This window comes from Podarcis muralis, chromosome 4 (assembly GCF_964188315.1).
Source record: "Podarcis muralis chromosome 4, rPodMur119.hap1.1, whole genome shotgun sequence".
NCBI lineage: Eukaryota > Metazoa > Chordata > Lepidosauria > Squamata > Lacertidae > Podarcis > Podarcis muralis.
Window position 1 is genome coordinate 106,157,616 of NC_135658.1, and position 25,651 is coordinate 106,183,266.

The window sequence follows — 25,651 nt, forward strand, 5'->3', positions numbered from 1 at the left end:
CTAAAACAAACACATTCTGCTTTATGTAGAGTTAAAATAATGCGGAGTGACATTGTGTTTATTGTTCCATTGTAGCACCCTGCTTGTGGTTAACGCTTAGCTGGAATGAAATATTCAACGCAGCAACAGAGAAATTAAAATAATAATTTATTTGTCAGACAAATAAATGTGAGGCACAGTGGTATATGATTACCAAGCTCTGGCCTGGCCTCCTGCCATTATGGCCAGCACTTATATTTCCTTAATCCAGCCCCCTTTGCTTCTCCTCTGGCTGCATCTGTCCAACCAGCCTGGTTGGAATTCCTATTGGCTGATTGGTATGACCAATCACAAAAATACACTCATTTCCTATTGCCTTTTATGGGAGACAAAGAGCTATATTTCCTTCCATTTATAATTGACAAACAAGTATTAATATATCTTTACATGTGTCTCAACAAGGAATCTTAATTACCAGCTCACCTCTTTGCCCTCCTTGCCCTGTTGCCTTCTAAAACAAATGGTTAATCTTAAATTTTTATCTTGAACAGATGTCAGAGACCTTGGGTTCATATTCTCATGCATCATCAATGAAATATCTCCTTTTGGAGGTCTTTAAACAAATGTCTGACAACCATATATATCAGAACTGCTCGGATGGCGTCTCATTTCTGGCAGGGAGCTAGGCTCATCTGCCCCCCTGGTCTCCTACAGCAATATGACTCTATGAAATAAGAATTTAACATTTCTTTCTTTCTAGATCCTTTGCATAATTACATTTAAACCAATATATTTCATACATTATCATAGGTAACCTTTTAAAAGAATAAAGCTTCTCAAAGTAAAAAGGAAGGAACTCAGTAAAAAACAGCTTTTAAAAGGAACCTCTTCAGTTCACCCCCCCCTTTCACCCTCCTTTCCAGCCTCAAAATAAAATAGGAAGAAGCTTCTTCTTCCCCAGCCAAGCCAGTTGCCTTTCCCAACATTTATTGCTCTTTTTAACTCTCTCAGTTTAAGAAAGAAACAGTTTTAAAAGACTTCCCAAAAATGCTTTAAAAAGACTTCCCAAAAAGCCTCTCTTTCTGCCAGCTAGATGCTTCTCCATTTGGTCTTGGCCTTTTAACCTTAGAAAGAAGATCTGGCTCAAGTTTAAGGCACATGGTTTTATTTTCCGTAACCTTGCTCTTTAACCTGTAATTCCAGCTTTTATGACTTTGAGAATTGTTTTCTGCTATAAATCAAAGGGGGGCCCCTTGTCTTAGGAGAATGGCCAAGGTTTTCTCTATAAACAGCTGGCCTTCTTGCCTGGCATGAAACATTTGAAAATCTAAGCCCATTTAATTTAGGAACCTGATCAAATATAAGCCAATATATGCCTTGATTAAAAATGCAGTCTATATTCAGATGCCACATTCCCCCCTTTCAAGCTCAAGGACCTGGCTACAAAGCGTCCTTGATAGCTTGATCTACATCATATTCCTGAGGTAAGGCTCTATATAGTGCCATGATATGAGGTAAAGTTTCATTTGAAATCATCTTGCTAATTGTACTCCTAAAACATGAGATGATACATGGCACCATACATAAAACCATTATCTGAAATGTTAAAGCAACAGGCATTCCCTGTCAAGTTCAAGACTCCACATAGGCCTCCCTGCCTGGCAAGTACATAATCCATTCCCATTTTCAGCTGCAAAATAGCGGCTCTACTTTCATCCAGCTGTTATGCAATAAGTCTCAAACTCTGGGCCGTTGCATTGGTTACAAGTTCCACTACTGCTTGTAATCGAATTATTCTGTTTAGATTATAAATAGGATCCCGTGCCCCTTGTATGAGCTCACCAGGATTCCAGGAGGCAGGATCATAATAGGCTATAATGCGCTCTGGTGGCCAATCATTAGTACCGCTCCAACTTTGGGTACTTCCTCCTGCTATACGAGAAATATCAGCGTTTCTTTGTGTTCGCTTAGCTGAACTAGTGGGCAAAATCCACATTAGTGGTAATACCCGTCCCAGGAAACAAGTCCCACTCCATTTGGAAGGGAGTTTCTTGTATGCCCATTCTCCACATATCCACCACAACCATCGGGTCTGAGGTTTTTGGTACGTGGAGTACAGAAGGCGAAATATCAAAAGAGGCAGAGAGTTCACAGTGCAGTATGTTAGATTGCCTTTCTCTGTCACAGTTATGTTCCATACCACTTTCCATGCATGAATAAAAGGAGGTGCACAGGGCAAGGTATTCCGAGTTCGATAGGTAGTACCGTGTGCCCAGGTATGACTATTCTTAATATAATCCCAAGTATAGTGACAATGAGAAGAGCCTATCATGGTAGAATCAGCTGCATCTGATGATTTATGTACACAGAATTCCCCTTGTACAGGTGTAACTGTAATGGTTTAGTTGAGTTCCATCCGGGGAAATTCTGTATTTCTGTTTGGTGTGGCATTTCGCTTACCATACCAATGGCATTTAATGGTATCAGTAATAAGGGCATACCTCCCTCTGAATCATCTGGCCCAAGAGAGCAAACAAGGCAATTGGTCCTATTTGCAACATTGGCTACCATTTCAGCTAAGCCTACCCACATATTGTGGTCATGGCTGAATCCATATTTAACAAATTTGGTCAGATTCAAGGACCCTTCCCCTTACCAAGGGATCAGGATTAATAATAAAATCATGTTGATGTCTAGCATATGCATTCCTTCCACAAAAGATTACCTTATTGTGATAGCATAAAACTATTAGTCCCAATATAATTCCCCCAGTGACAGAAATGGGGAACCACCAAGACCAAAACATATATCCCAAGGATCCCCAATGTGTAATATCTCTGATAATTGTTCCACAAGGGGGCAGTCAATCAATTGTATAAGAGAATCTTCCCGCTCACAGTCGCTGGTTCAGACGCTCCTCAAGCTTCAGGCGTGCGCAGGTCAGCCAGCTTCCAAGTTGTGGCTGCAGCAGGCCGGTCGTCTAATGTTGCCCGTGACCTAACCCGTTACCGGTAGGGCTAGATACAGGGGTTTTTAGAAAGAGTCAATTTTAAAGGATTAGAGGGGTCACCTTTGCACGTCCAACTGCCTTCAGACTTCTTCAAACGAGAGTGATGAATCCAGGGGGTCACCTCAGCTACCTTCACCGCTGTTGGAGTAGAAAGCAAGACGGTGTAAGGTCTACGCCACTTAGGTGCAAGTGGATCACGTTTTCCACTCTTTCACCCATATGCTATGCCAGCCTGGAGCTGATGAATCGGCTTGGCAATGCTGCACGGCGTGTGCTTGAGGGCCCACCTGTTAAGAAAAAAACAACAACAAACAAACAAACACGGGAGAGAGACAAAAACACGGGGGAGAGATTGCACTTATCCCTGTGTCACATGGTCTCCTATTTGTTTGAGGTCAGTTGGAATATCCTGAACAAAGGAGGGCGGCCTCCCATACAGGAGCTCAAAAGGTGACAACTTAAGTCTTTTTGTGGGTGCGCACCGAACACGAAACAGTGTTATGGGTAACACATCTACCCTCCTGAGACTTTAGACATATTAGTGGGCTTCTGGCATGCCCTGCAAATACCTTGCACAAGCGTCTGGCGGTAGGTGGTAAGTCTGGCCAGGTAAATCGCATTGTTTGGATCCCAATTAGGATCTTCCAAGGGATAGTTGTCCTGGAGATGACGGTCAATATTATAAATATTTCCCACTCTGGCCTGCTCACGCAAATATATCTGTGCCTTTTCAATTATGTCTCTCCTTTCCTCAGTGGTGAAGAGAGTATTACTATTGAAGTCACCAAGTCCATCATAGCCTGAGGTTTTTCTGCGAAAGATGGGGCGTTTTCCAATTCATCAGACTGTAGTTGTGAATGGAATACATTGCAGGGTCGAAGTTCGAGGTGGCCGTGGTCCAGGTTGCCCATTAACCAGCACAGGCTCCTCAAGTGCATCAAATACTCTTCTAAGAGGGGCTACTACGTGACCTTTCTCTTCGCTTTGCTCTAGGGGCCTCAAATCATAGGGGATGGTATCTGTCCCAAGGCGTTCTTTTGGCAGCTCTATACGCCTAGCTGTATTGCTTGCTGACCGATTAAGGTCTCCCTGTAACTTCTGTAATAATAGATGTACAGGGGTTTAGGGTAGGCAATCAGTTGTTCCACTAAAGGAGACTGTAGATGGAGTTCTACTGGGACTCACAGGTGGAATAACCACTTCTGCTTGGGCTTCATTATAGGACTCCAATGCCTCCTGAAGATATTTATCATAATCTATCAAGGAATCAAGTTCTATGACTCCACCCCCATTATTCATTCCACTTTCTTGCCTTGGGGTTACAACTGGTGGAGGGTTTGAATTTGTTTGGCAAGATTCCTTTCCTAGCTTTGGCTTTTACAGCCAATAATTTGCATCGTTGGACTTTGCATTCCCTTATCCATGGAGGATTTTTATTTAATGTGCTCAGCCAGGAATCTATATATGAAAATTGTTCTGGGCACCCTCCAGTTTCCTTGGTGATGTTAGACCAAAGTTTGCTTACTAAATTTATATCAAAGGTTCCTTGAAATGGCCATTCAGTATTTTGTTTTGGCCATTCTAGTTCACATAACGTTCTCAAGCGCTCTGGCGTCCTTTTGACTCCATATGCCCCTGAGAAGGCTTTCTTAAAATTATTTCACATACATTCAAGAGGTGTATTTCCCCCCTTTGAACCCCCAACTCCCATTGTATGGCCCTGTGAAGTATCCACTCAGTCACTCACACACACACCTTACTGGGAAACGAAGTAGTACTCACTCCACACTTAGGTCAGTTACACATTGTACTTTCTCACACATGCAATGCGCAAGATACTTCACCCACACTCTACCTCCCAATCTTCCCTTTTCCCTACACCAGATCACCATCTGATGTACCCAGCCACCTAGCGTACTCAGTTCCCCTTTACTGAGACGCAGAAGTTTGATCAGGACTTCTCTTCCTCCCAATTAATTGGAGGGCCAAAACCCTTTAGTGCACTTACCCTTAGCTGGTTCCGTTTCCCCCCGGTCCGTCGCCGTCGGTGGGCAGGGTATCAGACAGACGAGACTGCTGCGTTCCCCTGGAAAAAAAATTTTCCATTGCGCGCTGAGTAGGCAGTGAGTGATCCTCTGTCTTGTACCCTGCTCAGTAGGCGAAGGGGCTGCGTTCCAGCAGACCACTTATCCGAGTCGCAGGCACCATAAAATGTAGCACCCTGCTTGTGGTTAACGCTTAGCTGGAATGAAATATTCAACGCAGCAACAGAGAAATTAAAATAATAATTTATTTGTCAGACAAATAAATGTGAGGCACAGTGGTATATGATTACCAAGCTCTGGCCTGGCCTCCTGCCATTATGGCCAGCACTTATATTTCCTTAATCCAGCCCCCTTTGCTTCTCCTCTGGCTGCATCTGTCCAACCAGCCTGGTTGGAATTCCTATTGGCTGATTGGTATGACCAATCACAAAAATACACTCATTTCCTATTGCCTTTTATGGGAGACAAAGAGCTATATTTCCTTCCATTTATAATTGACAAACAAGTATTAATATATCTTTACATGTGTCTCAACAAGGAATCTTAATTACCAGCTCACCTCTTTGCCCTCCTTGCCCTGTTGCCTTCTAAAACAAATGGTTAATCTTAAATTTTTATCTTGAACAGATGTCAGAGACCTTGGGTTCATATTCTCATGCATCATCAATGAAATATCTCCTTTTGGAGGTCTTTAAACAAATGTCTGACAACCATATATATCAGAACTGCTCGGATGGCGTCTCATTTCTGGCAGGGAGCTAGGCTCATCTGCCCCCCTGGTCTCCTACAGCAATATGACTCTATGAAATAAGAATTTAACATTTCTTTCTTTCTAGATCCTTTGCATAATTACATTTAAACCAATATATTTCATACATTATCATAGGTAACCTTTTAAAAGAATAAAGCTTCTCAAAGTAAAAAGGAAGGAACTCAGTAAAAAACAGCTTTTAAAAGGAACCTCTTCAGTTCACCCCCCCCTTTCACCCTCCTTTCCAGCCTCAAAATAAAATAGGAAGAAGCTTCTTCTTCCCCAGCCAAGCCAGTTGCCTTTCCCAACATTTATTGCTCTTTTTAACTCTCTCAGTTTAAGAAAGAAACAGTTTTAAAAGACTTCCCAAAAATGCTTTAAAAAGACTTCCCAAAAAGCCTCTCTTTCTGCCAGCTAGATGCTTCTCCATTTGGTCTTGGCCTTTTAACCTTAGAAAGAAGATCTGGCTCAAGTTTAAGGCACATGGTTTTATTTTCCGTAACCTTGCTCTTTAACCTGTAATTCCAGCTTTTATGACTTTGAGAATTGTTTTCTGCTATAAATCAAAGGGGGGCCCCTTGTCTTAGGAGAATGGCCAAGGTTTTCTCTATAAACAGCTGGCCTTCTTGCCTGGCATGAAACATTTGAAAATCTAAGCCCATTTAATTTAGGAACCTGATCAAATATAAGCCAATATATGCCTTGATTAAAAATGCAGTCTATATTCAGATGCCACACCATCAGTGTCAGTGGCAGGAGCCAGGAGCAGGTCAGCAATAACTCACATGGTATCAGTGAAGTTAAATCTTTATTCAAGGAAACAAAGAGCTCAGGAGGCCAGGCCTAGTGAGTACAGCAACTCTCCCTGGTAGCTCTTGCCCCTATGACACAGTTGTGAGGACTGAAGCCAGTGTGGTGTAGTGGTTAAGAGCGGTAGTCTCGTAATCTGGGGAACCGGGTTCGCGTCTCCGCTCCTCCACCTGCAGCTGCTGGGTGACCTTGGGCCAGTCACACTTCTCTGAAGTCTCTCAGCCCCACTCACCTCACAGAGTGTTTGTTGTGGGGGAGGAAGGGAAAGGAGAATGTTAGCCGCTTTGAGACTCCTTAAAGGGAGTGAGAGGCGGGATATCAAATCCAAACTCTTCTTCTTCTTCTTCTTCTTCTTCTGCCTTCCCACATCTCTCTGTGTCTCCTCACCAGCCTGACTCATAGCTGCCTCTCCAGCCTCTTCTTCTGCCCCTTATTCTGCACTGCTGTCTGCCCCAGCCTCTTTCTGCTCACGGAACCCTGTTACCTCTTCAGCTTCTGGCATCTTCTCCTCCCAGTCTGCTTCTCTTCTCCGTCTGTCCACATATTGTGGTCCTGCCACTTCTTTGCCTGTAGTTCCCCAGCCGGTAGCTCCCACCAGTGCTCTGCATCCAGCCAGTCCATGGCAATCATTCTGCATGGAGGAAGCAGCAGGCTGGAACTCTTGTGAATCCAAAGTCTGCTGAGGAAAGTACATTATTGCAGAATTCAGGGTAACTGTTCTTCAGATTTACAGGCCTGTTTTCACAGGTGGAAACTTCCTCAGTTCAAAGCTTAAAGGGGGGGGGGGGGGATAAAGGCTCTGACTTCAGTGCCTCCTGTGAGCCAGAGGAGGAATCTCATGAACCAGGAGGACTATCCAGGGTGCTCCCAATATACAGTGGTACCTCGGGTTAAGTACTTAATTCGTTCTGGAGGTCCGTTCTTAACCTGAAACTGTTCTTAAACTGAAACCTGAAGCACCACTTTAGCTAATGGGGCCTCCTGCTGCCGCTGCGCCGCTGGAGCACGATTTCTGTTCTCATCCTGAAGCAAAGTTCTTAACCCGAGGTACTATTTCTGGGTTAGCAGAGTCTGTAACTTGAAGCGTATGTAACCTGAAGTGTATGTAACCCGAGGTACCACTGTACACAATTTCAGTTACATGAATGGAGGCCTGGAATGTAACACTAGTAAATTGGGAGTTGTCTGTATATGCAATTGCAAATTGAAATGGACATGTAAAGAACTGACCTTAAGAAAAATGAGGAACACAGAGAAACTTAAATTGACAGATAGCCTCAGCCCTAGTGGGCACACCATCTCCTAACACAATTCTCTGAACCTATCTCCCTAGGTGAGAGTGCAACCACTGCAAGACAATGCCACCAACTCAAGGAAATAATAGAATCATAGAACTGTAGTTGGAAAGGACTATTAGAGGTTACTGTACACAAACTTTCACTGTGCAGATACTGGTGGTTAGGTAAAAACCTCTTTTAAACTGTTTAGCAGAGTTTATCTTTTTTTCTCTCGTGGCAGTGGTGAACAATGACAAAGTTGTTGTTTCAAAGATGACTCACAAATTCTGTGAAGTCTTGGTCAAAAGATTTTATTTTATTCCCTGACAGCAAAGGTATTTTCAACTGTTAACATAAACAGCAATTAACAGCACACTTTCAGACAAAAGTATTATCTTATCTGCCACACCCTGCACATTATAGCAACAGTCCTTCAGCAGATTTTACAGGCAACACTCTTCGGACAGACATTTGCTATCAGGCGTCTGCAAAAAGGAAGCCGAGTGGTCTTCTTCTTCTTCTTAGCACTTCCAGCTGATGATAATTAAGCTCAGAGTGCCTCTCCCATATAGAAAGGGAAACTCTGGACCCTTTTAGAAACTTTCTACTTGTTTCTGGCAGAATGATTCCCTAACAACAACCCCAAGGGTCATCCAGTCCAACCCCTTGTAATGCAGAAATCTCAACTACGGTAGATCATACATGACAGATGGCCATCCAACGTCTGCTTAAAAACCTCCAAGGAAGGACAGGCCACCACATTCCAAGGAAGTCCGTTCCACTGTCAAACAACATCAGAAAGTTCTTCCTGATGTTTAGTCAAAATCTTCTTCTTGTAATTTGAAGCCATTGGTTTGACTCCTACCCTCCAGAGCAGGAGAAAACAAACTTGTTCCACCCTCCGTGTGACAGCCCTTTAGATATTTGAACATGGTTATCATATCTCCTCTCAATCGCCTCTTTTCCAGTCTAAACATCTTGGTTGCCCTCCTCTGCTCACATTGCAACTTATCAACATCCTTCTTAAATTTTGTCACCCAGAACTGGACACAGTATTCCAGGTGTGGTCTGACCAAGGCAGAATAGAGTGGGACTATTAGTTCCAGACACAAGACTTCTGTTGATACAGCCTAGAATGGTGTTAGCTTTTTTTGCTGCTGCTTCATGCTGCTGCTTCATGTTCAGCTTCTGGTCCACCATGACCCCTAGATCCTTTTCATATGTACTGCTAATAAGCCAGGTGTCCCCCATCCTATTTTTGTGCATCTTCTTGCCTAAGTGCAGAAACTTACATTTGCCCTTATTGAACTTCATTTTTTTAGTTTGGGCCCCATTCTCCAACCTGTTAAGGTCACGCAAATCCCTCTGGTTTTTCTTGTTTTTATTTTTTGCAGAATGTGAAGGTACTGAATACTGGGAACCAAATTGGTCAATTTTACAATAAATTTTCTTTTGGGTGAAATTTTACAGCTGCTCTAAGTGTAATGTTTTCATGCAGGTATGGAAAAGAGATGGGGTAGCAAAGACAACATTGACATGCCTAGTTCAAAAGCAGCTGGGAGCTGATTCTTATGGTATCACTTCATCCAGAGGGTCTAAGGATTCTCCAATATTATCACAACTTAAGTTGCTTGTTTCTTCCCTCCATTCCCTGCCTCATTTCTCTCATCTTAGATCTAATTATACGGTCTGAGAAACTCAAGAATATGGTTTTAGCCTGCTTCCCTTTCCAGTGGTCCATCATCCAGACATGCTACTATTTGACAAGAGAGTCAAACTCACCATCTGTGTTCCAAGATCACATGAGGGAGCCATGAGGCTAAGTAGGGGAATGTTCCCACCACTTTCCCAGTGCTTCCATTGCACTCAGCAGCCACATTCCCTCCACCAGTGAGGTCCACCATGAGTTCCCCACCACCACCTTTGGTTGGAAGATGTGAGAGCCAGATACAGCTTTGCCATTTCATCAGTGATCAGGCCCCTGTCTCTTAACCTAAAGTGCCAGGAGAGCCAGGGACCATGCTAACTGAAATTCTGACTGCTGGAAAAAGCTCAAGCAATTGTTGAGATTTCCCCAGACCATGCCAGCTATTGCTCTTGTGGAATAAGCTTGCTTAATGAAGCAGAAATGTTTTTATCTTCTATCATTTTTCTCTCTTTAGATTTCAAGTCACCTGGCATATGCTACGAGTTTGAATCCAAACCCAAAGGCTCCCAGGATTAGAACAGTAGCCATGATCTGGAATTACCTCATATGTGATGAGCAAATACCTCTGTTTGTCTTAATAACACAACAAATGGTCTGCTTTAACAAATGCACCACCACCACCTGTCGCTGGAACATCTCATCTGCAACACAGTCACTGTCCGAAAGGCATGCATGAAGCACAGATTTTAATGTCTTCAGCAGAAGGAAGAGAGGAAGTGATACCTTTGGAAAATTCTGTCTCCTTTCTTGTCTCAGACACATAACAAAGAAGGAAGCAAAGGACCTGACTATTATGTAAACCAAATCAATGTGGAATATTAGCAATAAATGAGAGCTCTTTGTGCCCTTTCTCTGTTGGCATTCAGGAGGAGGGGGACATCAAGGCCCAAAATGGCCTGAAATAAAAGAACAGCCACCGCAAAAATAGATGCTTCACAAATAATAGGAAGAATGAACTGAATCACAATCTCAGGTGAAGACAGCAACCATATGTAGATCAGTGTCACATAGGAGGAGTATTCAGGGTAGAAATGATTACTTGCTGGAATATCATCTTCAGAGAAGGGCCAGTTTACAGAGGAAACACTGGTGTATGCAAATAAAAACAAAACAAACCATTTACAACCTTTGGGTTGCTTAGGGACTTTCCCTCGCGGCATTTTAACTTCCCCCCTGACTTAAGACACAAGGTGAAATCCTGAGTCTGATCTAGCCCATCTTCAAGGACATTGCCCCAGGCTTGCACCCTGCCCTGCTGTTTGCTCCCCAAAAGGCTGCATCATTTGAGCATTTGAGATTGTTGGGGGCTTTTCTATGCTTCATGCGAGTCCATGCAAACTGTGAGGCTGTTCGAAGCACCCTGTCCCTTCCACGGAGGAGAGTCTGATGCCCTGGGTAGGAAGTGAAGCTGCACAGCAACCCTCTCTGGTAACCAGAGCCTTGCCTGTGAGAAAGAGGGGGGGCCTTCACAATCCTTGGGTTGGCTCTCCCAGGCTCTCCCTCTGGGGCTCTTCCCTTCTGTACTTTCTCCCCTGTTATTTCTCCCACTCTAGACTTCTGGGGCTGGTCACTGAGGCCACCATGCACTAGAATCAGCCTTTGCCTGTCCCCTTTGGCTCTGGGTTGCCTTACACCTAACCCAGGATGGTTCTGCTTGAGAGTCTCTCATGGAGTCTCCTTCTTTGGAGGTCTTTAAGCAGAGGCTTGACAACCATATGTCAGGAGTGCTCTGATGGTGTTTCCTGCTTGGCAGGGGGTTGGACTCAATGGCCCTTGTGGTCTATTCCAACTCTATGATTCTATGATTCTATGGTGTTGCTCAGCACAGCAAGTAAGGATGGGTGGAAGTAGGCTGATAAATATTGCTCGGCTTAGCAAATCACCTTGGGTTTCCCTATTTTTTTCTCAAGTGTCTCACCTGAGCAAGTGAAATTTAGAGGCAGTTTTGGGATAAAAGAAGCACACCCTGAGAATTTTTGCATGCCTTTCTTTAAGTGGAGACCCATTGCTTAGTGGTATAGAACATGCTTTTCATACATTATGGGCTCTGTCCTCTCCAGTGGAAGAATCTCAGGTGAGAATATTTTGGAGAGTAACAGCCTTTCAAAGCAAGCAGTTCTAGGCTGGGTGGTCCCGGTTATCTGACTGAATGCAAGGAAACTTGAAATTCCACAAATCTTTCACCAGAACAAGAACCTCCAATTCACTTTTAATATTTACTGTAGCAGAAATTTGGTGGCAACTCTTATAGATGGAAAGTCATTACACTGGTGTATTATCCTGTAAGAAAGTCTGTTGTTGTTGTTGTTTAGTCGTTTAGTCGTGACCGACTCTTAATGACCCCATGGACCAGAGCACGCCAGGCACTCCTGTCTTCCACTGCCTCCCACAGTTTGGTCAAACTCATGCTGGTAGCTTTGAGAACAATATCCAACCATCTCGTCCTCTGTCGTCCCCTTCTCCTTGTGCCCTCCATCTTTCCCAACATCAGGGTCTTTTCCAGGGAGTCTTCTCTTCTCATGAGGTGGCCAAAGTATTGGAGCCTCAGCTTCAGGATCTGTCCTTCCAGTGAGCACTCAGGGCTGATTTCCTTCAGAATGGATAGGTTTGTTCTTCTTGTAATCCATGGGACTCTCAAGAGTCTCCTCCAGCACCATAATTCAAAAGCATCAATTCTTCGGCGATCAGCCTTCTTTATGGTCCAGCTCACACTTCCATATATCAATACTGGGAAAACCATAGCTTTTACTATACAGACCCTTGTTGACAAGGTTATGTCTCTGCTTTTTAAGATGCTGTCTAGGTTTGGCATTGCTTTTCTCCCAAGAAGCAGGTGTCTTTTAATTTCGTGGCTGCGGTCACCATCTGCAGTGATCATGGAGCCCAAAAAAGTAAACTCTCTCACTGCCTCCATTTCTTCCCCTTCTATTTGCCAGGAGGTGATGGGCCCAGTGGCCATGATCTTTGTTTTTTTGATGTTGAGCTTCAGACCATATTTTGCACTCTTCTCTTTCACCCTCATTAAAAGGTTCTTTAATTCCTCATCACTTTCTTCCATCAAGGATGTATCATCTGCATATCTAAGGTTGTTGATATTTCTTCTGGCAATTCCGGTTTGGGATTCATCCAGCCCAGCCTTTCGCATGATGAATTCTGCATATAAGTTAAATAAGCAGGGAGACAATATACAGCCTTGTTGTACTCCTTTCCCAATTTTGAACCAATCAGTTGTTCCATATCCAGTTCTAACTGTAGCTTCTTGTCCCACATAGAGATTTCTCAGGAGACAGATGAGGTGATCAGGCACTCCCATTTCTTTAAGAACTTGACATAGTTTGCTGTGGTTGACACAGTCCAAGGTGTCTTTCTAGAACTCTCTAGCTTTCTCCATAATCCAGTGCATGTTTGCAATTTGGTCTCTGGTTCCTCTGCCTCTTCTAAATCCAGCTTGCACTTCTGGTTATCGATCCACACACTGCTTGAGCCCTCCTTGTTGAATTTTAAGCATAACCTTGGTATCATGTGAAATGAGTGCAATTATGCAGTAGTTGGAGCATTATTTGGCACCGCCCTTCTTTGGGATTGGGATGTAGACTGATCTTCTCCAATCCTCTGGCCACTGCTGAATTTTTCAAACTTGCTGGCATATTGAGTGTAGCACCTTAACAGCATCATCTTTTAAAATTTTAAATAGTTCAGCTGGAATACCATCACTTCCACTGGCCTTGTTATTTGCAGTGCTTTCTAAGGCCCATTTGACTTCACTTTCCAGGATGTCTGGCTCAAGGTCAGCAACCACACTACCTGGGGTGTACGAGCCATCCATATCTTTCTGGGATAATTCCTCTGTGTATTCCTGTCACCTCTTCTTGATGTCTTCTGCTTCTGTTAGGTCCTTTCCACTTTTGTCCTTTATTATGGTAATCTTTGTTCGAAATGTTCCTTTCATTTCTCCAATTTTCTTGAACAGATCTCTGGTTCTTCCCATTGTGTTGTTTTCCTCTATTTGTTTGCATTGCTCGTTTAAGAAGGCCTTCTTGTCTCTCCTTGCTATTTTTTGGAAATCTGCATTCAATTTCCTGCATCTTTCACTATCTCCCTTGCATTTTGCTTGCATTCTCTCTCCGCCCCCCCCCCACTGTTTGTAAGGCCTCATTGGACAGCCACTTTGCTTTCTTGCATTTCCTTTTCATTGGGATGGTTTTCATTGCTGCTTCCTGTATAATGTTGCGAGCCTCCGTCCATAGTTCTTCAGGCACTCTGTCCACCAAATCTAAATCCTTAAACCTGTTCCTCACTTCCACTGTGTATTCATAAGGGATTTGATTTAGCTTGTATCTTACTGGCCCAGTGGTTTTCCCTACTTTCTTCAGTTTAAGCTTGAATTTTGCTATAAGAAGCTGATGATCTGAGCCACAGTCAGCTCCAGGTCTTGTTTTTGCTGGACTGTATAGAGCTTCTCCATCTTTGGCTGCAGAGAATATAATCAATCTGATTTCGATGCTGCCCATCTGGTGATGTCCATGTGTAGAGTCGTCTTTTGTGCTGTTGGAAAAGCATGTTTGTGATGACCAGCTTGTTCTCTATTAGCCTTTGCCCTGTTTGGTTTTGATCTTCAAGGCCAAACTTGCCTGTTGTTCCTTTTATCTCTTGACTCCCTACTTTAGCATTCCAATCCCCTATAATGAGAAGAACATCCTTCTTTGGTGTCATTTCTAGAAGGTGTTGTAAGTCTTCATAGAATTTGTCAACTTCAGATTCTTTTTTTTCCTTTTTTTAAAAAAAATGGTTTTTATTACTTTTCCAACAATTTAAACACAACACAACCATCAAAAAAACAAAAAAACAAAAAAGAACAATACAATACAAAAACACTAAATAACATAACCAAACAAAAACAGTTTAAAACACTTTCCGTATCTTATCTTTCATTCACTTATTTCCACGACCTCCTCACACCTCCCTTTTTGTATTCCACTTCTATTAATTGTTTCAGCAATTCCTTTCCATCTTCCTCTGTTTTCTATCCTATAATTATCTTAACACATTCTAACTTTATTTTTCCTTTAATACTCTATTAATCTATTTATACTTATTTCCTTATAACATTTCTACTGAAGCCATATCACTTCATTCCAACATTCTTCTAACATTCATTAATTTTACAGTGTTTTTGTAAATAGTCTTTAAACTTTTTCCAGTCTTCTTCCACCGACTCTTCTCCCTGGTCTCGGATTCTGCCAGTCATTTCCGCCAGTTCCATATAGTCCATCAACTTCATCTGCCATTCTTCCCTGGTGGGTAAATCTTGTGTCTTCCAATACTTCGCGATAAGTATTCTTGCTGCTGTTGTTGCATACATACAAAAAGTTCTATCCTTCTTTAACACCAATTGGCCATCCATGCCCAGGAGAAAGGCCTCTGGTTTCTTCAGGAAGGTATATTTAAATACCTTTTTCATTTCATTATAAATCATCTCCCAGAATGTCTTAATCCTTGGGCATGTCCACCAAAGGTGAAAGAATGTACCTTCAGTCTCATTACATTTCCAGCATTTATTGTCGGGCAGATGGTAATTTTTTTCTAGCTTGACTGGTGTCATGTACCACCTATAAATCATTTTCATTAAATTTTCTCTTAGAGCATTACATGCCATAAATTTGATACCTGTGGTCCATAACTGTTCCCAGTCAGCCATCATTATGTTATGTCCAACATCTTGTGCCCATTTAATCATAGGTGATTTCACCATTTCATCCTGAGTGTTCCATTTCAACAGCAAGTTATACATTCTTGACAAATAATCAGCAAATGAACGGGGGAAGACGCAAGGACAATTGCCGTGGGGGGGGTAAAAGAACGGATAAGGGCAAGCTGGGGGCCCCGGTGTAGAGCGGCAGGAAACAAAGCGGGGGAAGGAGCAGTGGAGAAAAGGAAGTGATGTAGCGAAGGAAACAGCGTTAGAACGGGGAAAGAAAAGAAAGCAGCCTGGAGGCGACTCTCCACACAGGTAATGGGCAGGGAAGCCGGGAACAATTGCCGCTAGGGTACTTTACCACTCTTCTTGTGCCAACGGAGGCTCGACGCTCCCAGCGCGGCCCGTGGTCCCGTTGAAGGTAATGGAAAGGTTCCCGCTGTATAGTTCCCAGCACGCAGACCAAAACGACGTATTCCTGCGCAGCTGTCCACTCCCTCGACCTCCTTTCCGCGGCGCTACCCGGCAATACCAAGTGATTTCAGCTCTGTGTTTCCTAAAGTGATTTCAGCTCCGGCGGGGGATGCGCGCGTGGCGGAGGTTGAGGCGCACGGTGGCTGAACGCAGGGAAGACAAGGTGGAGAAAACCTCTAGGCTGCCCAGGTGGAAAGAGGGCGGTCTCCGGGCGTGCCCGGCCTTAAATAGGCCAGGCCCCACCTCCCCGGCCAGCTGATTGGCTGGCCGGCTCGGTGACGCCCGGGGATTCCCTGCTCGCGCGGGGGCAAAGGCCAGCCCCCGCGAGCGGGCGGGAGGAGTCAGCCCGCAACCCCATCTCCTCGAAGGCGGAAATGGCTTTCTTGACAAATTCTTAATTTTTGGATCTAACAATTATGTTTCCAATTTTGATTTTTCCACCTGGAAGCCAACTTTTTTGTCCAATTTATATGCCTCCATTATTTGGTAATAATGGAGCCAGTCTCGCACTTTGTTTTTCAATTTTTCAAAGCTCTGCAATTTTATTCTGTCTCCATCTTGTTCCAGAATTTCCCAATATTTCGGCCATTTGGCCTCCATATTGAGTTTTTTCTGTGCCTTCGCTTCCATTGGTGACAACCATCTTGGGGTTTTCTTTTCTAACAAATCCTTATATCTTATCCAAACATTAAACAATGCTTTTCTAACAATATGATTTTTAAACGCTTTATGTGCTTTTACCTTATCGTACCACAAATATGCATGCCAACCAAATGCGTTATTGAAACCTTCTAAATCCAACACTTCAGTGTTTTCAAGAAGCAGCCATTCTCTCAGCCAGCAAAAAGCAGCTGATTCATAATAAAGTTTAAGGTCTGGCAGGGCAAATCCACCTCTTTCTGTCAATTTCAGTTTTTTCAGCACCAGTAGTTGGTGCATAAACTTGGATTACTGTGATGTTAAAAGGTCTGCCTTGGATTCGTATCGAGATCATTCTATCATTTTTGAGATTGCATCCCAGTACAGCTTTTGCCACTCTTTTGTTGACTATGAGGGCCACTCCATTTCTACAGGATTCTTGCCCACAGTAGTAGATATGATGGTCATCCGAACTGAATTCGCCCATTCCCGTCCATTCCTGATGACCAGGATGTCATTATTTATTCTTGCCATCTCATTTTTGACCACATCCAACTTACCCAACTTACTCATGGTTCTTACATTACAGGTTCCTATGCAATATTTTTCTTTACAGCATTGGACTTTCCTTTCGCTTCCAGGCAAATCCGCAACTGAGCGACCTTTCGGCTTTGGCCCAGCCACTTCATCAGCTCTGAATCTACTTGTACTTGTCCTCTGCTCTTCCTCAGTAGCATGTTGGACGCCTTCAGGCCTGAGGGGCTCATCTTCCAGCGTCATAAATTTTATATGCCTGTTGTCTTTGTCCATGGAGTTTTCTTGGCAGGGATACTGGAGTGGCATGCTGGTTCCTGCTCCAGGTGGATCACGTTTGGTCAAAACTCTCCACTATGACCTGTCCATCTTGGGTGCCCTGCTCAGCATAGTTCATAGCTTCTCTGAGTTATTCAAGCCCCTTCACCACGGCAAGGCAGTGATCCATGAAGGGGGTCAGAAAGTCTACAGCCACACATTTCAGGGCTGCAAAGGGGACACAATCACTGCACAGCTCTCCTATTTAGTGAATGCAAATAGACTAATATTCTGACATAGCTCTCATCATTGCTCTTGTTCTCTTGTACAGCAAGGTGTGGAAATGAGACCAGGTCTTAATGCCCTTTGACCCACCAAGAAGGCAGGGGAAAATAATCTAAACTGTATAGAGCCTGAGAAAGACTCAAACTATTGGAAGTCAAGTTATGCCTTTGAAAATTACAAGAAGCCTGAAACTTGAAAGTACCAGGTTGAATTGTTCAACTCCTGCTCTGTATGTGAGGTCCAGGAAACTAACTCTGTGCAGAACTTTGAAAAATCCCGTGGTAAAATTGACTAAGCCCAGCACTGGCACTTAATCAAGTATTTTAAGCATTCTGTATTTCACTCTCCAGATTTTCTTCCAAACTGTGCTGCATTTCCTCTCATTCTGAGAGCTCCCCATTGTGAGGCAGAATGCTGTTTGCGTAGGGATTAGATGCAGCTCACTCCAATATACGTATGTGGGAAAGTTAAATTAAGGTGTCCGCCTTCAGCTCTCCCACCATTCTCCATGAAGCATCCGTTGGAGAGGAGACTAATGAGCATATAGGCTGCAAAGCACAAGACAAATATATATATATTTGATCCCTGCTGCCTGGCCCGTCTCACCTCCCTATTCCCTACCAAGCACTCACAATTTTTCTAGGTTGAGAAGCATAATTCATATTTGAAAACACGTTAAAAATAAAACACTCAGAAACAAGTTTGTTGGTGCAATCCAGTGTATGGAAACGTAATATTTTTACTGAATGACTGGGTTTCCTACAGTCCCTTTACCCACAGCTGTTTCACCCAAACTCAGCTGGAGGCTGCAACCAAATTTTCTATGTGCAGGGAGTAATCATGCTGGGGATATTTTTGCCCATGGACCGCATTCACCAATCCTGGAGGAGGGGGGCAAAATTAAATCCTTGGGCATGCTGAATACCAAAATGGGTGCTCTAAAAGTGGGCATGATCACAAGACACCTTTAACACAGGGACACAATCTCACATCAGAGACACAAATCCTAAACACACAAACCATTAGTTCAGCTTGTGGTCCACCATGACCCCTAGATCCTCTTCACATGTACTGCTAGCAAGTCAGGTGTCCCCCATCCTATATTTGTGCATCTGGTTCCTCCTGCTTAAGTGCAGAACCTGACATTTGTCCCTATTGAAATTCATTTTTTTTGTGAAAGTGAAGTAAAAAAAAGAATGGGAGTGCCTAAATGAATACTTTAAAAGTCAAGGTTCGAGGACAGAAATCTGGCTGAGTCTGGAATAACCTTGTGAGTGAAAGGATAAGAAAGAGGGATTTATATTTAGTTGTTAGGATAGAGATAATAAGGAAAACAGGAAAACACAATGAGAGATAAAGGAGGTGCTGTGGGATTGGTGGAAGTCAATGTTTGTTTTTCTTTTTACATTATTAACTTGTAAGATATGGATTTGTTTTTTGTTTGTTTTTTGAATGTTAGTTTTGTGTTTTGTGTATTGTTATTATTCGATATCTTTTGTGTTGTTGTTGGGTGGAAAAATACTAATAAATTTTTTTAAAAAAATAAATTCATTTTTTGTGAGTGTTTTCTTGGTACAATAATAGTGCATTAGCAGTGGATTTATTCTGCTTTGTTAGTTGTTCTGTACTGCTTCCCCAAGGCCTACCACAATACAGAAGTGGGCCACACACACACACACACACACACACTTGTGAAATGAAAAATTACGGTATTTGAACAGGAAGTTACAGCATACACAGTGACTAGAAATAAAGTCGTATGCATACATAGTATTGAAAACTGGACTGCCTAGGATTGTCCAAATGGCATCATAAGCACAAATCATCATGGATGAGAAATAAAAGTGATGTCTAGAGAGGCCCCTTTGACTGCTCAGCCATTCAATCCTTGTAGTTGAAAATTAACACGTAAATTTAAAAATAAAACAACCAATAGGTCTCCTGTGAACTTGCCTCCAAAAACCCTGCAGCACCAACTCTGGAATGTCTCAGTGCTTGCAGAACTGAAGAACAGAAAACAAATGTCTCCTTAATACATGGCACCACCATATTCTCTTAATTCCCTGCACACCCCACATTAGCTTTTTTTTTTTTTATGCTGCTTTTCAGAACCAAAGGTCCTCACACATTCAGGAAGTTGCATACAGAAATCATGGACTTAATTCAATGCCATCCCTGCCCCAGCTCTCCTGCTCCTTAAAGCTGCACCCGAGGGTTGGGGGATCCTTCAGAGACGATCAAGAGAGGAAGGTGAAGTCCTGTTAGATGAGTGAAAGGGCACTTGTCCAATGTTAGATTTCACCCACAGATCTCCCCCCGATGCTCACCTATTCCACTTTGCACAGCTTGAATTTATCATCTTGGGAAAAGGTTTTACATGCTCTCATTGATTCCACCCTTATACGCCCTTATCGTTATACTCTCTTCTTCTTCTTCTTCTTTAAAAAAAATATACTTTAGAGATATATACATTTCACTGATTTCACAATCATTTTGACATTTTAAAACTTGACTTCCTTCCCCCTCTTTCTGCGGTTCCTTAAATTTATTTTTAATATCTTCTGCATATCCAATTTAACTTATTTATCTTCTTTATATATATGCTCTTATGTAGCATATATTATGTAATATTGGGACGCGGGTGGCGCTGTGGGTAAAAAGCCTCAGTGCCTAGGGCTTGCCGATCGAAAGGTCGGCGGTTCGAATCCCCGCGGCGGGGTGCGCTCCCGTTGCTCGGTCCCAGCGCCTGCCAACCTAGCAGTTCGAAAGCACCCCCGGGTGCAAGTAGATAAATAGGGACCGCTTACTAGCGGGAAGGTAAACGGCGTTTCCGTGTGCGGCTCTGGCTCGCCAGAGCAGCGATGTCACGCTGGCCACGTGACCCGGAAGTGTCTCCGGACAGCGCTGGCCCCCGGCCTCTTGAGTGAGATGGGCACACAACCCTAGAGTCTGTCAAGACTGGCCCCTACGGGCAGGGTTACCTTTACCTTTACCTTTATGTAGCGGCAGATTATTACAATAATCCTGCCAGTGTTTTTATCTGTTTACAATTTATCTCTAAACATTCAATAAACCATTTCCATTATATTATAAAAAGTTTGTTATCTTGATTTCTTATTCTTCCTGTAAGTTTTCCCATTTTTGCATATTCCGTAAGTTTTTTGTATCCATTCTTCCTTTGCTGGGACTTCTTCTTCTTTCCATTTTTGGGCAAGTAACTGTAATCACATACATGAACAAATTTCTACACGATTTAGGTAGCTCTATCCCTATAATTCCCAAGAAAAAGGCTTCTGGTGTGTTTTTCTTTACAAACGTTATTTTAAACATCCTTTTCATTTCATTGTATATCATTTCCCAGTAAGCCTTAACCTTACTACAAGACCATCACATATGATAAAAAGAACCTTCTTTCTCTTTACATTTCCAACATTTCTAAATTTAGTTTTATACATTTTTGCCAGTTTACTTGGTGTTAGATACCATCAATGTATCATTTTCATATACTTTTCTCTTAAACCATAGCATGCTGTATATGTTATATCCCTATTCCACAATTGTTCCCATGCTTCCATGACTATAATGAGACCAGTATCTATTGCCCAGTGTATCATTGAGGATTTTACTCACTCATCCTTTGTCTCCCATTCCAACAATATTTAATACATTTTAGACAGCATATTTATATTACATTCCAACAGGTCAAAGCACAATACCCTCAATCCTCATCTTTATGTTCGTTTCCTCAACAATCCCTTATTTGGCTCTCTTTTCCCCCTTTCCTAGTTGTTGATTTCCTCCAATATTTCTCTTGCTTTGTAATGTCAGACAGCCCAATTTCATTTTTACAAATAATATATACACAGCTGAACGTATAACTTTAGCCTAAATCACATCAAATGGTTCCAGAAGCAATATAATTTTCTTAAAACTTCTAAGAAGGTAGCATTTTCACTGGAATGAAGTAAACATCTATAAACCATTTTAAAAAGACAAATAGCCACTCAAACAAACATTGGACTCTCTTCAAATAGCTTTTGCACCCTCTTGTGCTTTATTTCACATTAATATTACAGCAGAAATGGTCATAACAGAGCATTATAATCAAATCTGTTATCTGAATGATTATGTGGAATTTCCTGGTTACAAATGCAGAGTAATGATGTGATACATAGAAATCTGTGTAACTTGTCCTTCTACTTTCATGGAATTTTATGTGTCCCACCCGCCCGCCCACCCCACTCCTGCCCAAGGTTTTTGATATCCACATAATAATCAGCTTTATCATATAGCGGTAAAACAACAAAAAGTACATATGGTGGAAGAAGGAGGAAATGGCAGTAGTGGTGGTGGGGAGTGGGTGGTGGTCTGGTGAGAGGAGGAGCCCTGTCCAGAAACGCCAACAGAATGGAAACTATTGATCCCCCCCCCCCATAATATACAATGATAAGAGAGAATGAACTGCAATGCCTTGCAGGGCAGATGGAAGTGAAGGCCCAAATGCCCTCAGTCCATCTGCCAGGCAGATGCAATGCCTTCTATCATACTGCTTTCACTGTCTCATAGCCCATCAGCAGTACAAAATGAAATTATAAATTGGTCCATCTTTATAATGTGATTGAGTAGCCACAGATTACGCAACATTATATTAATGTTTCTTGATATCTGGGGATCTCCATGGAGCTTTGAGAATGCAATGCACATTGGAATTTTCCCCTTCCTGCTATCTTAAAATGTATCCGAAACTAACTGTTTGGAGTCCCTTTGTTAGTTTGAGTTTAGGAAGGAAGGTTTGAGTTCACTGATGCAAAAATTAGGAGTAACATAAGGCAAAACAAGGGCTTTGACTGAAGGCATGTGGGAATCCTCTTTCTAAATCTGATGCAGATTTGTTGCCTGCTTTGAGATGTCTGCTTGTTTCCACTGTGCTCTGCTTTTATATTTGTAAATTAAAATAAGATTTCTTACATCTCCATTCTACCTATTTGACTTACCCAGAATATTTAATTCACAGGGAAAATGCATTGTCTCATTAGAATTAATGCTACTCTGCATCTGACAGAAAGACCATCGTGACAGAATATTGACTAGTCCCAGATATGGGTGGATTTCCTAAGTCTGATCTATTATTACTTTGGATCTCCTAAATTAATTATTGATTGGCTTTTACGTGTCTAGGGGTCTGCAAACCTCTTATTCCAGGGACTCTCCCTCCCACTCCCAGTGTTCTCAGGAGTTGGAGGGTCTCAATCATATCACCTTCTGGGGAGTATTCCCCTTAAATTCCTGAAGTGGGACTGAAAAGTTCAAACTCTGACAAAACCCAAGCAAATCCAGCCAGTCTTTCCTGGATCCAAGTATAAGCATGCTCATCATTAATGGGATGCTACTCAGATAAGAAGGGTCATTCATTTAGAGCCGGTCTTTCGAGCCAGAAACAGAAACACTGCATGAACCAGACATCATGGCTGACTCGAATTTGGATTAGCAGTGGGCTTCTTGTAGTCAATTGACACATGAAAAATTACTCCGTGGAAGTTATATTTTGAAAGTTTAAAGAGTGAATAATAAATAAGTTAACATTTGCAGGCTCTTTGCAGACAGCTCCAGAGCATGATAAGGCCAAAGGTTGCCAAATAAATCTTCAGTTCCCAATAAATCAAAGTTTAGTGAGATGATTTAGAATCAAGAAGTTCAATAATATTTAGAATCAAGAAGTTCTCAGGAACAAGAACTTGAAGGACAGTGGGAGAGACCAGGGGCAGAAGAAGGGGGTGCGGTGGGTGCTGTCCGCCCCAGTTGTCACCACTGGGGGGTGTGACAAAATGCTGGGTGGCACTCACCGCACGAGCTGCAGTGTGCCCAAGCCATGCGTCTCTCCTGGGAGAGACATGGTGGCTTGGGCGCACGCAGGCTCTGCGCTGCTGAAACAGTCCAGCCGCTGCCTCCCTCCAGCTTTAGGGCGGCTGAGTGGGAGGAGGCAGGCAGACTCCGGAGGCCCTGTGGTCCCTATGGGTGGCTCACACCACCCCTGGGTGCGCTGCACAGGTGCACGAGCAGCTTCCTCCACAGCTGGGAGAAACCACATAGGCAGATGATTAGAATGGCAATATGTCGCAAAAATCTTTAGTGCCCTCCTTAAACCCACTCTGGAGTAAGAGAGTAGTACCGCATCATCTGCGTAGAGAAGTAAAGGACAGCGGTAATCTGCTATACGAGGGGCGTGGATAAATTTTTGTGAGACGGCTAATGGGTTCCTCATATCACTGATAAATAAGTTAAAAAGAAGAGGCGCTAAAATACAACCCTGGCGCACACCCTTATTTACTGGCACTGGGTTAGTCAGATCTCCAGCAGGGGATAATCTCACCCTGGCTACGGACCCAGCATGAAGTTGGGAGATAAGCCACAATAGCCTTCTATCTATTCCCCAACAGGCAAGTTTATCCCATAGTAATTTCCTCGGAATACTATTCCATTGAGACTTTCATTCAAATTGCCAATGGCCAGCCTTCTAGGCAAGCCTGATAAACTTTGGCATTCATTCCTGTGGCCTAGACTTATTTTGCTGCCTCAGACCATCCCAGACAGTTGCAACTATATCAGAGAGGCTGTCAGAGGATGGTGGGGCCAAAGAGCAGCACTTGCTGGGTGTCTGCAATGTCCCTCTTGCAGCAGGGCACTTAGATCACCAAGGCTACACCCTCCCCGTGCAATAATAATAAAAAGTAGTGTCAAACTACATGTGTTATTGATGTGCATTGTGTACCTAAGTTTCTTAGGTTTCTTACATTAATGGCATCTTTAGGGGAGGGGTGTTACTGTTATTATGGTCACAGATTGCAGGAGGTTTTTTTTCTTTCTGACCCATTTCCAGAGATGGCTAAGAGGTTTGAAGCCATGTGTGATTTTCCTGGGTGGTCACAGCTAGAGAAGGAAGGGATAAACTTTCCTTTGTAGTTGTAATTAATTTAAGAAAAACAAGTGATGTAGCTGCATGCTATACATTGAGTAGTGTGTAGTATGTCTTTTTGTATCCCAATTCACTGCCCATGTTGAACCTGAAAAAATGGAGAGAAGCCTTGGTTTTCTACCATCTTTGCTCAGGAAAGTTGGACTCATGGCCTCCCTGCCCAGTTTCATCACTGACATCAACAAAGAGGCAAGTTTTGATTTAGTTTGAACTTTCAGGGGAGGGACAGTCAGTGAGGCAAATATATGGGTTTCCTTGAGGCAGAGCTACAGTGGTTGCAGCCCAGTGGTCAACTCAGTGTTGCCTGACTTGGGTAAATCTTGGCTGAACTTGTATCAACGTGGGCAGGAGGGACATTCTGAACAGTCAGCTTTTGATCAATGCATTCCTCTGATAAGATTTTACTTGACAAAGCTGTCTAAATGGTTTTATTTGACACAATGTGGGGATTAACGAGAGACACAGGGTATTTAGACAAATTAAGCAAAAGACCGGGACACGGGTGGCGCTGTGGGTTAAAGCCTCAGTGCCTAGGACTTGCCGATCGAAAGGTCGGCAGTTCGAATCCCCGTGGTGGGGTGCGCTCCCGTTGCTCGGTCCCAGCGCCTGCCAACCTAGCAGTTCGAAAGCACCCCCGGGTGCAAGTAGATAAATAGGGACCGCTTACTAGCGGGAAGGTAAACGGCGTTCCGTGTGCTGCGCTGGCTCGCCAGATGCAGCTTGTCACGCTGGCCACGTGACCCGGAAGTGTCTGCGGACAGCGCTGGCCCCCGGCCTATAGAGTGAGATGGGCGCACAACCCTAGAGTCTGTCAAGACTGGCCCGTATGGGCAGGGGTACCTTTACCTTTACCTTTACCTTAAGCAAAAGACCAAAGAGAAAAGTGAGTGGTTGTATTTATTTGATTTGAAAGTTTCATTGCAGATGCCTGCAGAGATACTAAGGGCAGATAACCTCCCACTGAGACACAAAGTCCTCTTGTTATCTGACGTGGATGAGGTTTCAACACTTTGCAAGTTGTTTCTTGCTGATAGGATACATGCATGACATGCTACTAAGAATTTGGGCAAAATTCTGCAGCATCTCCCTACTTCTTCTGTCCTGGCTCTTGACAGCCCTGCCCCTGTTCATCTGGGGAGATTCCCATCCCATGCCAGGCTTGAATGTATTTCCAGTGCCAGCCTCCATGATCTTGATAGGCCCACTGGTGGAA

General features: G+C 43.2%; 1 long non-coding RNA gene across 1 annotated transcript; it reads right to left on the reverse strand.

Annotated features, from left to right (window-relative positions):
* Positions 1-1,731: 1,731 nt before the first annotated feature.
* LOC144327563 (uncharacterized) lies at positions 1,732-6,517 on the reverse strand. Its single transcript, XR_013392717.1, has 2 exons — positions 4,998-6,517; positions 1,732-3,127 (listed from the first exon to the last, which is right to left on the reverse strand). It is a non-coding gene; the product is annotated as an uncharacterized LOC144327563 (long non-coding RNA).
* Positions 6,518-25,651: the final 19,134 nt, after the last annotated feature.